The 16,614-nt window shown below is 46.4% G+C and overlaps 1 pseudogene; it reads left to right on the top strand.

Moving 5' to 3' along the window:
- Nucleotides 1–11,884: 11,884 nt before the first annotated feature.
- On the top strand, nucleotides 11,885–14,604 carry LOC132370146 (elongation factor 1-alpha-like; annotated as a pseudogene).
- Nucleotides 14,605–16,614: the final 2,010 nt, after the last annotated feature.

The following is a 16,614-nucleotide window of genomic DNA, read 5'->3' as shown; positions in this document are numbered from 1 at the left end:
GGTATTTGGAGACGGGGGTCTTTAAAGAGCAAATTCAGTAACAACGTGGTCATTTGAGTGGGCCACGATCCAATATGGCTGGTGTCCTTGTAAGAAGAGATTAGGATATGGGTATGTTATCGAATCAGGCCCCGATGCTCACCGTTTACAGAATCAATACTCACAAATGGTAGAAAGGGAAGGTGCCTTTAATCAGAATGCCGGCTATCTGGGGAGATGGTGGACTCAGCGTCCCCCAAAAACCACCTCCGAAGATTCTGCTTGGTCATGAAAGCTTTTGAAGGGAAACAGGGAAGTGATCTCAGTTAATCATTGAGATAGGGAGTCAGAGTCATCAACATCCCCCCACTGTGTGCAGGCTTGTCGACTCCTCGTGATCTTCCTCTAGATGGTATCTTGTTCACAGTTTGGTCACACAGTTTGTTCACCAGATTACTAAAGGGGAAGCCAGGGAAGAGATCTGGTTATCTGTTGACTACTTATTCTTCATTTCTACCTCTTTGATCTACAGAAAGAACCGACAAGTTAGGCAAGGTATTGTGTGATTAAAAGATTTGAAAGGTGTGCTAGGGCTGGAGATGAGTAGAGCATGGGGTTGGAAAGAGCTGCTTACATGTACACAAAGAGGGAAGACAATGTGAACACACAGAAGAGGACAGCAATCTACAAGCCAAGGAAACATACCTCAGAGGAAACCAACCCTGCTGACACCTTGATTTCAGACTTCCAGAGTCCAAACTGTGAGAAAATAAATTTCCGTTGTTTAAGTCACCCTGCCTGTGGTACTTTGTTATAGCCACCCTAGCAAACTAACACATCCCCAAAAGGAAAAACTGAACAAACAACTTTAATTTTCAAGCCCTGACAAGATATTTTTGAGTAGCCAAGTAGTGGATGGTCAGAATGGGTCAGTTTTCCCTACACCAAGAAGGCATGGCAAAAGGAACATACAGAGACTGACAAAACTCTGCATAATAATATAATGTTCTACTTCTATTATGGTGCCAACGAAAAATCAATTAACAGTCAATCTAAGAAAGAAACAGAGAACTTTATTTGAGCCAACCTGAGGATTATAACCTGGGAGACAGTCTTTCAGAAAGTTCTGAGGACCGTTTCACCCATTAGAGGTCAAAGCAGTCATATACATTTTTGAGACAAAGGATTATACATCAAAGTAACACACTGACAGTTTATATAGTCCAGATCTGCATGTACAAGGTGGGTAGTGGGCCATCGTGACCCCTTACAGGATTGAGAAAGGAGTGTTATCTCCTAAGGAGTTACCTTTCTTGCACCAGGAGAAAATTGCTCTTTTCAGTTGAGCAGGCATTCCTGTGATTTCTAAGGAGGTCTGGTTAGGTTTACACCAGTTTGCACCAGCAGATGCACAGTGCACACCAAAGAGGAGTAGTACCCCAAACGAGCAGAGAGAGAATTTTATGTTTAAAAATTTTCTAGGGCTTCCCTGGTGGCGCAATGGTTGAGAATCTGCCTGCCAATGCAGGGGACACGGGATCGAGCTCTGGTCTGGGAAGATCCCACATGCCGCGGAGCAACTAGGCCCGTGAGCCACAACTACTGAGCCTGCGCGTCTGGAGCCTGTGCTCCGCAACAAGAGAGGCCGCGATAATGAGAGGCCCGCACATCGCGATGAAGAGTGGCCTCCGCTTGCCGCAACTAGAGAAAGCCCTCGCACAGAAATGAAGACCCAACACAGCCAAAAATAAATAAATTAATTAATTAACTAAATTTTTAAAAAAAAATGAAACTTTAAAAAAAGAAAAAATTTTCTAGTCCTGCCTTCAAAATAATTTTATTTCACTGATGGGCCAGAGTACTTCAGTGGACCATGTTGCAAGTTAGAAATATGTTTCATTTCCTCAATATGGATTTAGATTGTAGTGTGTGTGTGTGTGTGTGTGTGTGTGTGTGTGTTGTTAGTGTTCCAGTGTGTCCAAGTGCCCTAACAGTTATATCTAGGATCACCCAGAAAGCTGAAGAGGCCCATGTGCACCTCTCCTCAGCTAAGAAACTTTGAAGAGGACAAGTTAAAGCCAATCCTGAACTATTCTGTTACATTTGAGACTCGTTGGTACAACTCAGAGACTTTGTGAAATGTACTGATGGGATTTCTGTGTTCCCAGCGCTTAGGGCCAGAAAAACCCCTGTGAAAAAGAAACAACAGGCCCAAAATGAAGTCACTTGTGTTAAGACCCCAAGTCAGCAAACCAAGACATAATACCCAACCTAACTACAGCTACAACCTCCCCCCAGATTGTAACCTTTAACCATTCCACCTGGAATTACCTGGTTAGCACCCAATAGGTCCCTTCCGTTCCCCTTAGGAGGGCGAGCCTGCCTAAAACAATGCATTTTTGGCTAATAGTTTCCCTTTTCTGCCCCTCTCCGCCTTCCTTTTCTACAACTCATTGGAGCTCCTTTTTTATTGCTAGATGGAATGTTGCCTGATTCATCAATCATTGAATAAAACCAATTCAATCTTCAAATTTACTCAGTTGAATTTTTGTTATTTAATACTCCTAAGGGTGGGGAGCAGGATTTCCATTAAAGGGTGATGGTTTTGTATGCTCTGAGCTTTGAAGAAGAATGCTCTACCTGAGGATGGAGATCCTGGCTGGGAATTGGGGTGTGCCCCCCCCAGCCCAGGGTTCCCCTCTGAAGGGTGAATTCTGCTCATGCTTTACCATTGACTTTGAGGACAGCCATTTGGTTTTTCTTTAAGACCCTTTCCCCTCACCCCACCCTCACTCCCATTTATTATCATTCCCTCTAGTTAAGCTAGCTCTTTGGTAAAGTCTGACACACCCATTCATTGACTCTTGGGTGATGATGTCATGGGAAGCAAAGGATTTGGACAGTAAAGGGGGTGTGTGCACTGCCCACTTGTACCCCTCCACTGATGCCCCCAAAGGGGCAACTTCCTACTGGGAGCCCTGTGCCCTGGGGGGCAGGCAGAGAACCAAGTGGGAGCTGGGAAGTGGTGAAGAAGGGTGGGCAGCATGGAAATGATGATCTCGGTGACTCAGGGACCTTCAGGGGAGGATCTTGACTTTGGGGTTATAAGTATGGGTTGCAGATATGGGAGAAAAAGGAATTGCCCTAACAAGTCTTTTCAAAAGTGGGCTAAAACTTCCTCATAACCCTCAGTCCCTGAATGGAAAGATGGAAAGAGCTGGATTTAAGGTAGATTGTTTCTCCTGCATGTCTGACAGTCTGCCACCTGGACATTCTCAGGACACAACTCTGTTTAGGAGAGGACAGAGGCCCCAGAGGCACGTTGCTCCCCAGGACTTGTGCATGAACGCTTGGGCAGTCACAGGTGGTTAATGGGGTCCACTTGGAGCCCTTCTCTGAGGCCTATCTGCACTCCCTAATGCAAGACACAGGAGAGCATCTGCTCCACAGACACCTGGGCAATGCCTGCAACCCTGGCCCTGACCATCAGGGAATTAGCGAAGATTTATGCTGGCTCACACTGTTCCCCTGTTCTTTCTTTCCTCTTTCTACTGCAGTAACACCTGAGTAGTCTCATGTAATTCTGGCCCTCAATAAACCATATCTTTTCTGTCCTCCATTTTCAGGAAAAAGAGGCAAAGCACAGGTAAACAAGTTATGATTAGGAATTTATTATTTTAATCATTTTTTTCAGGGCACAAAGGAGGGCAAAAATAATACCTTACTTTACAAAGTCTTTACTTAACAGAGTGTTTTCATATCTGATAGCTCATGGTCTTCACAGTCTCCAAGGTTAGATATTATCTCCATGTTATAATTAAGGAAACTCGGGTTCAGAGAAACTGATTGATTTGTACAGGCCACACGGTTGGAAAGTGATAAACTGGGCCTCAAATCCAGTATTGTGACTCCACATTCCACACTCTTTAATATCATCTTAGCGTTTATCGAGTGCCTACTATGTGCCAGGTTTCACATTGAAGGGTATGATTTATTATCTCATTAAATTGTACACACTTCCCATTACAAACAGAACCTCTGAACCACCTCCAAATCAAGGTCACGTCCAAGATCAGCAGCATTTGAAAAGTGTGCCAGGGGGGCTTCCCTGGTGGCGCAGTGGTTGAGGGTCTGCCTGCTAATGCAGGGGACACGGGTTCGAGCCCTGATCTGGGAAGATCCCACATGCCGCGGTGCAACTGGGCCCGTGAGCCACAACTACTGCGCCTGCGCGTCTGGAGCCTTCGCCCCGCAACAGGAGAGACCGCGACAGTGAGAGGCCCGCGCACCGCGATGAAGAGTGGCCCCCGCTCGCTGCAACTAGAGGAAGCCCTCGCACGAAACGAAGACCCAACACAGCCAAAAATAAATAAATAAATAAATAAATAAGTGTGCCAGAGTAAGTCCCTATTCAGAAGCTTCTTTACTGATGGCTCAGGGAAAAGAAACAATGCTGATTATAGTGACTCCTGGGGTTTGGAAATCTGTTCTGGGCATAGAATCTTGAAGTTGAGCTTGAGTCTAGACTTGAAGAGTCTAGACCAATGCTGTCCAATGGAACTTTCTGTGAGTTCTAGTGGAAATGTCCTATATCTGCACTGTCCAATACAGTGGCCATTAGCCACATGCGGTTATTGAGCACTTGAGATGTGGCCAGTGTGACTGAGGAACTAAATGTTTAAATTTCATCTAATATATATTGCTTTAAATTTAAATACCCACACGTGACTGACTAGTGGCTGCCATATTGGATAGCATAAGATTCTAGACTATCAAATCATGCAAACTTGAATTCAAATCCCAAATCCGAATGTCCTAAATTCCCTAAGCACCAGTACCCTAAACTGGGCATAACAAGATCTACTTAACAGAGATAATGGATGTAAAGCGTCCAGGAGAAGGCTTGGCACCTGAGACCTGCTTTTTATTTGTCACAGTTGTAATCTCTTGGTGAAAGTCTCTAATCCCTGCCAGATGGTAAACTCCATGAGGGCAGTGACTCTACCTTATTAACATACACATCCCTAGCAATTAGCACAGCCTGAGATAATAAAAATATATGTCGGTGTCTCTTCCCTGGCTCCTGACCCAGGACTCCTGAAACCCTTGTAATTTCCTAAGTGATAAGAACCCTAGGAGCATCTTTTTTTTTTTTTAATTATATCTCAAAGCTCTTAATTTTTATTTTTATTTATATATATATTTTTTGGCTGTGTTGGGTCTTCGTTTCTGTGCGAGGGCTTTGTCTAGTTGCGGCAAGTGGGGGCCGCTCTCTCGCGGTGCGCGGGCCTCTCATTATCGCGGCCTCTCTTGTTGCGGAGCACAAGCTCCAGACGCTCAGGCTCAGTAGTTGTGGCTCACGGACCCAGTTGCTCCGCGGCATGTGGGATCTTCCCAGACCAGGGCTCGAACCCGTGTCCCCTGCATTGGCAGGCAGACTCTCAACCACTGCGCCACCAGGGAAGCCCCCTAGGAGCATCTTTTGTTCTGATATTTGGTGTTTGACGCTGTCCTGACATAGGACTCCTAAATCCCATGTAAATTCCTAAGTGATAAGAGCAGAGCACTTGGGCTATATTTTGTTCTAATGGGGTGACTCTGGGTGGGCTCCCAGATGACTCCTGGCTGGGCACTGGGTACTAGAAAGGTCAAGTCATAATTAGAAGCTTGGAATTTTTAGCCCCTTCCCCTTTCTCCAGAGAGGGCAGAGGGGCTGGAAATGGAGTCAATAATAGATCATATCTACGTGGGGAAGTTTCATTAAAATCCCACTTGCATAGGATGCAGAGAGCTTCCAGGCTGGTGAACACATCCATACCAGGAGGCTGACACACCCCAACTTCATGGGGACAGACGCTCCTGTGCTCAGGACCCTCCCAGACCTCACCCTTTGTACCTCTTCATCTAGCCGTTCAACTGTATCCTTTATCATATCCTTTAATAAACTGGTAAATGTGTTTCCCTTAGTTCTGAGATGCTCTAGTAAATTAATTGAACCTGAGGAGGGGGGCGTGGGACCCTCCAATTAGTAGCCAAGACAGAAGTTGTGGATCACCTGGGGACCTGCTACTTGTGATTGGCATCTGAAGGAGGATGGGAACATTCTTGTGGGACTGAGCCCTCAGCCTGTGGGATCTGACACCATCTCCAGCTGGATAGGGTTAAATATTGAGTTAAATTGTATAGAACACCCAGCTGGTGTCCTACAGAGAATTACTTGTTGAGGTGGAAACCCCATACATTTGGTGACCAGAAGTGTCAGCTGTGTGAAAGTAGACTCACAGGAGAAGGGGAAGTTGTAGGTTTTTCCAATTTACACAGTATACATAATAGGTATTCAATACATATGTCTTGAAACGAATTGAACAAAGGATGGCAAGCTGGGCTGAAGCAAGGCCAAAAAGGGTGATTGGTGCCCACTGTCTCCTCTGCCCTCAAAGTGCATTTTCCTGAATTGCACTTGGAGGTAACACCATCTGCCAGTATTGGAAGATATTACAAGAAACGATACTATAATATTTGCATTCCGCTGTTGTAAAGATGCAGCTGAGGATGTTGTTCACTCTGTTAAACGGTGAGATTTTTATGAGGATATTTAGGGTAAATCTAAATTTTATATTTAGGATAAAATTTAGGATAAATCTACCTTAGAGTAGATTATCACTACTTGAGCGGTTACATTCTGTTTTATATCGTGACACTCTCAACTATATAGTGGTGAGCTTTTTGTGTTCGCATTGGGTACCACAGGGTGTCTGAAAAGTCTGGGAATGTAGGATAAACTTATTTTTAAACAGCATATTAGTTACTTTTAACTAACTGACTAATATGCTGACTAATATGGATGTGTCCAAAATAAATGCACCACGGAATTTCAGATTGTTAATCTGAAATAAAGAATAAATATATTATCTTCCCTGTGTTTTGAAACTTTTATTTCTGCCACTCTGTTTTATATTTATTGTACGTTTTTCAGATTAACCATTAGACCCACTGCTTAAAATTTAGAGGTACTTTACTTGCAAAGATGTCTGGAGGGGAAGCATATGATTTGAAAAAGTAACTGATCTACTGTCTAAAAATAAGCTTACTCTGTTTCCTGACTTTGAACATCCTGTAGAAAGCTTGCAGCCAAGCTGTGGGTCAGCTTTAGTCGGGGATTTGTTGTTGTTGTTAAGAACAGAAACCACTAAAAAAATTTTTTTATTAAACATAAATTCATTCATTCATTCATTCATTAAATAGATAAAACAGAATCTACTCAAACTAACTAAACCAAGAAGGAAGGGTGTCTGGAAGAAAATACCATCACACTGACACTGAGAATAGTCTCTCTCCCAGGAGAGAGTCTGATTAGCTCTGTCCGTGCAATACTTTGCCCACCCCACTCCCCAATTCCTGGTCCAGTTGGCAGTGGCAGCAGAACCGGGTCCACCACAGCACAAGCTTGGCCACAGCAGGAGGAAAAGGAAGAAGTGGCTGAGACTGATTTATCCTTAAGTGATGTCTCCTCCATTCTTTAGGTTTTTAGGAGTCCTCATAAGCTATCTTCAGTATTTTGGGGAAAGATGGAAAAGAGAGGTGGCAGGAGGGACTGAGGATTTGAGGGAGCAAAGATGCAATTATCATTTATTTAACAAACATTTATCAAGTGCCTACAAGATAAAACTGTATAAGACACAGTTCTCGTAAACCCAGTGAAAACTTACTCTTGGTGCCAACTTTGGCACAGGGCAAAGGTGACCAGCACTTGCTTTTCAGCTTTTATCTTTTCAGGCCTGCATGATAAAAGCCAGCATTCAGAGTGACAACCCAGGCACCCCAAGAGTTCCTATCATCACAGAAAGATGAACTTTGTATGATCACGGAACTGAGGGCAGAAAAAGGGAGACACAGACACAGGAACACTATTCACACACCTGATGACCACACACACAGTCAGCTGCAGGGGCCCTGGACACAGCCACAGCCGCCTACAGCCATGCACATGCTCCCACACACCCTCAGCTCCCAAGCTAAAAAAAGAAAAAAAGAAAAAAAAAAAGAAAAAAAATCTAGTAAACAGAACATTCCATTCCCCATCTAAGCCCTTTCTGTAAAAGATTCATGTCAATGAGTATTGATAAGTAAAGAAGAACTGAAAAAAAAAAAACCCACAAAGGAACTCCATGGGGGAACATCATTTAATGGTAGACACAATCTGAGTAAATGCTGCCTGCATGATCTGCAGGTTCCTGTAAAGTGTGCAAAAGATATGTCAAAATAGGGAAACACCAAACCGAGCCTACTGTTTTTACACATCAGGCTGAGGAACTTTGGGAAAATCTTAGAGGGGGCTGCTGTTTGGCAATTATAACAATAGCTAACACATCAGACACCACTATGCTAGGCACTTAGTATACAAGATCTTATTTAAATAAGATACATATACATACGCACATACATATACATATACATGTGTCTTGTATATAACTCTGAGAAATAAGTTATTATCACCCCCATCTTACAGATGAAGAAACTGAGTCTTGAAGAGTGAATAAAGCCTTTTGATTACCCAACACAACCCGTTTTTAAGAACTTTTTGTGGCTTAATAAGTTAATGTCTAAAGAGCAGAATATAAAGTTGAAAGTATACTGAGTAATTACTCAGTAGTTGTCCAGAGACCCGATCTAGGTAATTCTGGCCTGGAAATAGATTTTGGAGGACCTAAATTAGTCATTTACGTAAGTGGGTTTTAATTCTACAATTTAAATCACCCACAACTTCCATCCCAACCCATGCAGAGAAGTGACCACCACTTATAAAAATCCATAAGGAGTCTGATTCTTTTTTTTTAATTAATTAATTTATATAATTTATGTTTTGGCTGTGTTGGGTCTTCATTGCTGCGTGCAGGCTTTCTCTAGTTGCAGCAAGCAGGGAATACTCTTCGTTGTGGTGCATGAGCTTCTCAGCATGGGCTTCTCATTGCGGTGGCTTCTCTTGTTGTGGAGCACGGCCTCTAGGCGCGTGGGCTTCAGTAGTTGTGGCTCGCAGGCTCTAGAGCACAGGGTCAGTAGTTGTGGTGCACTGGCTTAGTTGCTCCGCGGCATGTGGGATCTTCCCAGACCAGGGCTCGAACCCGTGTCCCCTGCATTGGCAGGTAGATTCTTAACCACTGCACGACCAAGGAAGTCCCAGGAGTCTGATTCTTTTTTTTGAAAATTTTATTTATTTATTTATTTATTTATGGCTGTGTTGGGTCTTCGTTTCTGTGTGAGGGCTTTCTCTAGCTGTGGCAAGTGGGGGCCACTCTTCATCGCGGTGCGCGGGCCTCTCACTATCGCGGCCTCTCTTGTTGCGGAGCACAGGCTCCAGACGTGCAGGCTCAGCAATTGTGGCTCACGGGCCTAGTTGCTCCGCGGCATGTGGGATCTTCCCAGACCAGGGCTCGAACCCATGTCCCCTGCACTGGCAGGCAGATTCTCAACCACTGCGCCACCTGGGAAGCCCAGGAGTCTGATTCTTGAGTTCAGTTGTAGAATTCAGCCAAGAGGCTTCTTAACTCCAGCACACATGTGATGGGGTAGCATAATCACATTGAGTCAAGATCAAATCTGACAACAGGGAGGTCATCTATTAAAGAAAATCATTTGAAGATCACCGCAGAATTGCTTGTTAAAAGCGATCATAAACCATGGTGCAAATATTGATATTTATTAAAATTTTTATTACCGTCATTTTAAGTGAATGGCTTAGCAGACTACTTGTCTTTTCTGGGCCACCCCAACTTGCCTCTAATGAGTTGACCTTATAAAATCAGCGAAATCAGACCACACTGTAAAAACTGGGGCTGGGCAGCCCTGTGAGGGCTTCTCCGCAAAATCAACAATCGACAGCAAAGGCTGTACTATTGGACCAGGACAATGTCATGTGGAACGCAGAAGGAATGAAGTTGCTTTTGGCAAGAATATAAGATCAGTAGATAGTTTGGGAGCAACAGGAGAGGAAAAAGCACTTACTTTTTCAGTTTTGTGGTCACCAATGTGGGTGACCCTCTGTCCCCTGGTACCCTTTTACTTTCTAGTTGAGCGTTTCCTCCTGGCCTTATAGGTCTTATCTCCAGGCTCTTAAATAGAAGGAAACATTCCTTCCGTTTCTCTGTCATTAACAACTCCTGAGCATGTATGCTCTTCTCTCTCTTCTCCTAATCACACTGTATTAGTGTAACTCAGCATTATCTTGCTTCACTGTGGTCTGTGCTACAGGGAGGATGGGGATCTGACATGGAAAGCAAATGTCCCCTAAGGGAGAGCAAGTGAGCAAGGCCATTCTAGCGCATGGGTGGGGGAGGGGGGGCGGGGAGGGGAGTGGGGAGGGGTGGGGAGGGGAAGGGGGAAGGGTGGGGAGGGGAAGGGGCGGGGGGCGCTCTGCTGCTTCACCCCACACCCCACCCTTGGCTTGCAGCTCCAGGTTTTCACATTGGATATGACAGCCCTGGAAATTCTCCCCCCAAAAGTATAAAAGAGCATATGTAAAGTTAGTTTTTAATGCAGGCTTAAAGCCCAAGGGGATATTCTGAAATGGGGTTTCGGAGGCTAAAAATATTTAGAATACATGTGAATATATAAGAAAATGGTTGTGGTGGTGGCCTCTGGGGAGAGGAACTGAGAGACTGGGATGGGGATGTGTAAATCCTCTTATACATTTTGGATTTTGTATCACATTTTTAAAACAGGCTTTTGTAAAATTGAAGTACAGTTGATTTACAATGTTGTGTTAGTTTCAGATGTACAGCAAAGTGATTCCGTTATACATAGTTTTTCAGATTCTTTTCCATTATAGGTTATTACAGGATATTGAATATAGTTCCCTGTGCTATACCATAGGACCTTGTTGTTTATCTATTTTATAAGTAGTAGTGTGTATCTGTTAATCCCAAACTCCTAATTTATCCCTCCCCCACCCGTCCCCTCTGGTAACCATAAGCTTGTTTTCTATGTCTGTGAGTCTGTTTCTGTATTGCAAATAAGTTCATTTGTATCATTTTTTTAGATTCCACATATAAGTGATGTCATATGATATTTGTCTTTGTCTGACTTACTTCACTTAATGTGATCATCTCTAGGTCCATCCATGTTGCTGCAAATGGCACTATTTCATTCTTTTTTATGGCTGAGTAATATTCCATTGTATTGTGCCACATCTTTTTTATCCATTCATCTGTCGATGGACATTTAGGTTGCTTCCATGTCTTGGCTAGTGTAAATAGTGCTCTTTGAACATTAGTCACCCACCATCTCTTCATCCGAATATCCACTCGGTCAGAGAAGAAGTCTGTGCAATTGAGTTTGGGGGTAGGGAGTAGCATTTCCTAAACCAGTTCCAGCTCTGGTGTCAGCTTTGGAAGGTCCAGTGCTAGGTTTATAAAAGCAGGAGGCAAGACAGCTGTTCACTATCATCACAGCTGCTGCAGCTCTTGCTGGATCGACTTTGTTCCTTGTTCTCTGGAAGTAGGGACTTGCAGGGGGCAGGGGACAAACTGCAAATTACAGAGTGTCAGGGTTTCTTGTACAAGAAGTGGGCCGGGGCTGGGGAGTGGGGTGGGGTGGATTGGAGGGATGGGGTGGGGAAGGCCCACACAGGAGAAAGGATGGATGGGCCATGACTGCTTGGAAGTACCAGCTATGGACCTGGGATTGTGACCCCTGCCAGGGCGTGAGCCTGGCAAATCTTTTACTTTTCAGTTGACGCTACCATGTCCCAGGCGCCGGGCTAGGCTGTGAAGTGGGGAGGGGGGTGCTGGACAGGAGCAAAGTGGAGGGGAGGAGAGGAGAGAGGCAGGCCTGGAACGCTGTGGCCTCACCCACCCCCGTGCTCCCCTCTAGCAGTGACTGAAGGAAGGGACCCGCCGCCACGGGCAAAGAGAAGACCCATATCAATATCGTTGTCATCGGCCACGTGGACTCTGGCAAGTCCACCACCACCAGGCACCTCATCTACGAGTGTGGGGGGATCGACAAGAGGACCATCGAGAAGTTTGAGAAGGAGGCAGCCGAGGTAAGGCACCCACACGCGGTGTTGGCCTCTAGGAGCTGGGGTGGGGGGATGGATGTCCCGCTTCTCGGTGGGTCCAACGCAGACAGCAGGGTGCGCTGTGAGGTCTAAGGCGCCACTGAATTCCCTGAGATAGGTCAGTCTGCTCGCCATCAATGTGCTCTACTCACTCCCCACCCCTCCCCAGATGGGTAGGGGCTCCTTCAAGTACGCCCGGGTGCTGGACAAACTGAAGGCAGAGAGAGAGCGTGGCATCACCATCGACATCTCCCTGTGGAAGTTTGAAACCAGCAAGTACTACATCACCATCATCGATGCCCCAGGAACATGATCACGGGCACCTCCCAGGTAAAGCAGCCCTTGTTCCCAGGGCCCTCCCTTTCGGATGGGGGCAGGCCGGGCGCAGAGGGAGGGAGGAAACTCAGGCTTTACTTCCGGGACTCTGGGAAGGAGGGTATCATAAGCCTTAGAAGGTTTTCCTCATCCATGCCAATCATCAGTTCTGAAAGAACCAGAGAAGAACAGACTCTGTGCGGCTCAGATACGGGCCCCCTTTCAGGCTGCGGCAGGGACCAGGTTTTCTGACGCCCAGACAAGTAGATCACTCGGGGTCCGTCTGGGAGGAAGGAACTAAAAGCTCATTTATGGGACTAGGTGAGAGTTTAACTGGGAGGCGGGACCTCTGCGCACAGCAGCAACCAAGGGACCCACGAATTTATCAACTTCTGGGGATCATCCCGTCCCCGAGCTTTCCCAAGGGGCCCGGGGCTGCCCGAAACTCTAGCAGGCTTCCCAGCCCGGCCGGCACCCCCTCCCCTAACTAAGCCCTTGACCCCGTGGTGTCTGTGTCCTGCAGGCCGACTACGCAGTGCTTATCGTGGCCGGCGGCTTAGGCGAGTTCGAGGCGGGCATCTCCAAGAACGGGCAGACCCGCGAGCACACGCTTCTGGCCTTCACCCTGGGCGTGAAGCAGCTGATCGTGGCCATCAGCAAGAGGGACTCGACCGAGCCCACCTACAGCGCCGCGCGCTTCCAGGAGATCAGGGAGGAAGTGAGCGCCTACATCAAGATCAGCCTTCGTGGCCTTCGTGCCCATCTCGGGTTGGCACAGCAGCAACATGCTGGAGCCCAGCAGCGACATGAGTGCGGGCTGGGTCTGCGGGCGGGCGGTGTGGGTCCTGGTCCTGGTCCTGGGATGGGTGTGCTGAGAGCAATGCCCCAGGCTCACCTCCACTACGTTCTGCATCCTCCCGCAGATGCCCTGGTTCAAGGGCTGGAAGGTTGAGCGAAAGGAGGGAAACGTCACCCAGGTGACACTGCTGGAAGCTCTGGACTCCATCCTCCCGCCCACTCGCCCTGTCAACAAGCCCCTGAGGCTGCCTCTGCAAGACGTGTACAAGATTGGAGGTGAGGTGACAGGGCTTCTTGAGGAATGAAGGAATTGACAATGAGGTCCGGTGTCTGACTTGCCAGGGTTCAGATCCTGACTTCTGAGCTGTGATAAAGTGTAAAGCCCCCAGCGTTTCCAAATTATCTGATACACTGAAGAAACAGCCAGTCCTGTAGGTGGCCTTGGTCCTTGAGCCCCAGGACCAAGGGACTTCCCCAGAAGCCAGTTCTCACTGGGTGGGTCTAGAATCTTTCTGAGTGCCCTTTTCCCATTGGACAGGCATTGACACTGTGCCCTTGGGCCGTGTAGAGATGGGCCTCCTGAAACCTGGCATGGTGGTCACTGTTGCCCCCAGCAACGTCACCACTGAGGTCAAGTCTATGGAGATGAACCACGAGGCCCTGCCCAGTGACAAAGTGGGCTTCAACGTGAAGAATGTGTCCGTGAAAGACATCTGACACGGCAACGTGGTCAGAGACAGCAAGAACGACCCCCCCATGGAGGCCAGCAGCTTTGTGGTGCAGGTAGGTGCCCAGGAAGCCAAGGACCTTGGTGCTTGGTGGTGATGGAAATGCTTCTTAGAAATTAGTCCCAGTTCAGCGGAAGCTCCAGGTTGGTTGAGGGTTGGCTCCAGATCACAGGTGCCATCGGATCTCTTCTAATTCCATCCTCCTTCCCTGCTAGGGGATAGTCTTGAAGCACCCGGGACAGATCCATGCCAGCTATTCCCCGGTGCTGGACTGCCACATGGCCCACGTCTCCTGCAAGCTTGCTGAACTGAGGGAAAAGATTGACTGGCGCTCAGGCAAGAAGCTGGAGGGCAACCCCAAGGCCCTGATGCAGCCATAGTGCAGATGGTCCCCAGCGAGGCCACGTGTGTGGAGACCTTCTCTGAGTACCCAGCTCTAGGTGAGCCAGGGACTGATGGCTGCTGAGTCCTGGGAAGGAAAGCACCTCTGACTGAGGCCAAGGAGCCTTTTTCCTTCAGTGTCACTTTACAGAAATCTCATTCTTCTTTCCTCCTCCAGGCTGTTTTGCTCTGCAGGACATGAGGCAAACAGTGGCCACTGGAGTCATCAAGGCGGTGGAGGAGAAGACAGCCTCTGCGGCCAAGTTCAGCAGTGAAGGCCAGCAAGAAATGAAGTGTGTACTCGACAGCCTCCACTATATGAGATACTTCTGTCTACTGACAGAATAAAATTAATAATAAAACTTAAACTAGCTGTCTTGGTTTCTTCCAAGGAGGAAAGCATCAGGTTAATGAGGAAACTCTGGGTAGAAGAACAACTAATTTAAGGCCCATAGGCTTCAAAGTTTTATGCTCTGGGTGGTGAACACAATTCAGGGTCTTACCTCCTTCTCCCACCCAGGGCTCTTTCCCATCCTCTTCCCATTTCCCTCGAACCTAATCACCTCTGGCTGGTCCCTCTGTGAGGAAGAGGAATTGTTTTGGGATGTGATAAAGTGTATTCACAATGGCATAGGGTAGGATCTCAGTGCCAATAGGCTAGTTCAGTGCTAACATGTGCGTCCCTCTCACCCACCCTCACTTTCATATAGATTTTTTTTTTTTAAGGTGTAGGCTTATTTATTTATTTTATTTTTGGTTGTGTCGGGTCTTCGTTTCTGTGCGAGGGCTTTCTCTAGTTGTGGCAAGCGGGGGCCACTCTTCATCGCGGTGCGCGGGCCTCTCACTGTCGCGGCCTCTCTTGTTGCGGAGCACGGGCTCCAGACGCGCAGGCTCAGTAATTGTGGCTCACGGGCCTAGTTGCTCCGCGGCATGTGGGATCTTCCCAGACCAGGGCTCGAACCCGTGTCCCCTGCATTGGCAGGCAGATTCTCAACCACTGCGCCACCAGGGAAGCCCCTATTTTTCTTTTTTTATTAAAGTATAGTTGATTTACAACGTTGTGTTAGTTTCAGGTGTACAGCAAAGTGATTCAGTTACACACACACACACACACACACACACATTCTTTTTCAGATTCTTTTCCATTGTAGCTTGTTACAAGATACTGAATATAGTTCCCTGTGCTATACAGTAGGCCCTTGTTGTTTATCTATTTTATAGATAGTAGTGTGTATCTGTTAATCCCAAACTCTTAATTTATCCCTCCCCCACTCCCTTTCCCCTTTGGTAACCATACATTTGTTTTCTATGTCTGTGAGTCTGTTTCTGTATTGTAAATAAGTTCATTTGTATCATTTTTGAGATTCCACATATAAGTGATATCATATGATATTTGTCTTTCTCTGTCTGACTTACTTCACTTAGTGTAATAATCTCCAGCCCATCCATGTTGCTGCCAATGACATGATATTCTATTTATGCCTGAGTAATATTCCGTGGTATAAATATACCATATCTTCTTTATCCATTCATCTGTTGATGGACACTAGGTTACTTCCATGTCTTGGCTATTGTTAATAGTGCTGCTATGAACATAGGAGTGCATGTATTTTCAAATTAGAGTTTTCTCCAGCTATATGCCCAGGAGTGGGATTGCTGGGTCATATGGTAGCTCTGTTTTTAGTTCTTTAAGGAAACTCCATACTGTTCTCCATAGTGTCTGTACCAATTTACATTCCCACCCACAGTGTAGGAGGGTTCCCTTTTCTCTGCACCCTCCCCAGCATTTATTTGTAGATTAAATAGGTTTTAGAGGACCTAGAGGGTCATCTAGTTGAAGATGAGATAAAGGCATGATTTTTTTTAAAGGAATCCTTGACGACTGTTTAGCTGCCTCTCCCCTAGACCTCCCTGAAGTCCTCTCCCAGGGAAGCGACCCATTCTCCTATTCCCTCGTTTGCGCACAGAAGTGGTAGAAGAGCGGAGGGCACATGTGGCTAGTGTTCTTCATGCTCCTTTCAAAACATTGCTCCTGGGTCTTCAAATAAAAACCACTCCTTCAAAGCTCTTGCCCTCCAGGCAGTAAATGCTAATAATATCTACATTTATTGAGCTTTTATTAAATGTACAGCGTTCTAACTGCTCTGGATACGTAATCTATTGTATTCCCATTTACAGACGTCAATGCTGCAACAAGAGAAGCTAAGTGACTACATGGCTATTGTGTGCTAACCTTGGCATTCAGATCTAGGCTTGTGTCTGAAACCTACGCTCGTAATCCCATCCCAACCCTCCCTTCTCCCTCTGCTTTCTCCCTGTGTCACCTCCTGTCACCTCGACATCCACTGAAGAGTTTTC

This window comes from Balaenoptera ricei, chromosome 8 (genome assembly GCF_028023285.1).
Source record: "Balaenoptera ricei isolate mBalRic1 chromosome 8, mBalRic1.hap2, whole genome shotgun sequence".
Classification (NCBI taxonomy): Eukaryota; Metazoa; Chordata; class Mammalia; order Artiodactyla; family Balaenopteridae; genus Balaenoptera; species Balaenoptera ricei.
The sequence above is the reverse complement of the archived record's forward strand: the minus strand, read 5'-3'. Positions and strand labels throughout refer to the sequence as shown.